We start from the raw sequence: 1,752 nt of genomic DNA, 5'->3' as shown, positions 1-1,752 counted from the left end.
GGCGTGAACCTTCCCGCGCTACCGGACTCCCGTGTTCCGTTCCACGCGCTGCTTCTGAGAGCACAACCGAGCCGCTCTGCATCCCTCCCGCGATAAACCCCGCCAAAACACACATTGAGTCCATTTAAGAGACTCGGAGCTTCGTTACCACCCGCTCCTGTCTTCCCTTCAGGGGAGCCAAGCAGCAGAGAGCGCATCCACCCCTGCGGAAAGCAGGGTGTAGCCCCGCAGCAGCTTTGTTTTCTTTAATAATAATTCAGGACAAGAATACAATAGCAAAGGCACTCCCCGGAGCATTTGTAATGCTTCCAGAAATAAGGCAGCGGAGTTTGATACAGCTTGAGTTTCGATAGGAGCCTCAGAGCGTGGCAGATACTACTTTTTTTGCTTGTTTGTAAGTCACTTAGTGCCTGAATAAATTAACCCCAATATTCCCCTCCTTCCCATTCCGCAAGCCCAGGGCAGCCCTGACACAAAATCCTAGGGCTCTGCGGATCCTTCTTGCATCGCTTGAGCTCAGTTTTCTGTATTGATTTTAAGGCCAGCACCAGAGCACTTTAAACTCACAAGGGGCTTCAGCGCGTTCACCCATTAACACTGAACACATTTAAACTGGAAAGCACAGCCCATGCTAGGAAATTGCAGCCATTTCTCTTGGGTTCGCCATAGGGTATAGCTGCTGGACAGCTTCGGGGTGAGCGCCAGGGCACTGCCATCGGTGGCATTTTGGGGGGAATTTCTGTCATATCCATAGCAGCAGATTTGAGGATGGAGCCCGGATAGTTCCTCCGCAGGTAGAAGAATCAAATGCACTTTGAAGCTTGTGGAAACTTGAAAAAAACCTGAGAAGCAGCAATTCCCTCTGTGGGTAATGCTTGCGGGCAGGGAGGGAAAGGTTTGGAGGACAGCAGCTATGTTCAGAATTGGTCGACTAATTTTGAGGCCATTAGTACACGAAGGCTGTCATTTAGGTAATTAAAGAGAAAGCGGAAAATTATATGAAAGAGTTAACAAGGGGAAACCATGGTGTAAGTGTTGTATTTCACTGCAATTAATTTTGTGGCAGAGACTCCCACCCCTTCGCTGCCCCCACGAAGGAAAAATGCTGGCGTGGCACTCAGCCATGTGGACTCAGCACGGGCATCCCAAGCCACTCACAAGCCACATGCGACCGAGCAGCCCACTCATGTCTCCTATGTGCCCGAGAACCGTCATAAACCAAGCACTAAATGTATTGGATGGTGTGTTAAACAGGCAAGAAAGATACAGCAAAGGTATCACCTTTATTAGCTTATTTGATCTTTTAGTTAAAAAGTAAGTTCAAATTCTGGTAATGGAACACGTCTTGCCCAACAGTTGAAGATAAAAACAGTTTAAATGCTAAAAAGTCAGTCACATCATGCTTCGCTGCTGCCATACAGCGCGAACAGAGCCCATACACACACCTGATCTTCTTATAAGCTTTTGTTAGAATAAAAAGCTCCCGACCGGGGAAGCGTTGTTTTGCCCATCTTGTGGGTGACAGCTCTCCCATTCCAGCAACGTAGGCGGCAGTTCCTGGTTACAACACTAACTGGGAACTTCCTATGAACATTATTCATCTCTCTCTACACGGCAAGAAGTCCAGAACAAAAACAACAAACTAACAAATTAAATTCAAGTAAAACAGGCAAGAAGGGTGGGGAAATTAAAGTTACGGGGAAGTATTAAAATTGACCAGAAAAAAAACAAAAAACTAAAAAAAAAAAAAAA

The sequence above is a fragment of the Egretta garzetta genome, unplaced genomic scaffold (assembly GCF_000687185.1).
Source record: "Egretta garzetta isolate BGI_Z169 unplaced genomic scaffold, ASM68718v1 scaffold447, whole genome shotgun sequence".
In the NCBI taxonomy this organism is placed as follows: domain Eukaryota; kingdom Metazoa; phylum Chordata; class Aves; order Pelecaniformes; family Ardeidae; genus Egretta; species Egretta garzetta.
Note: the sequence above shows the minus strand (reverse complement) of the source record.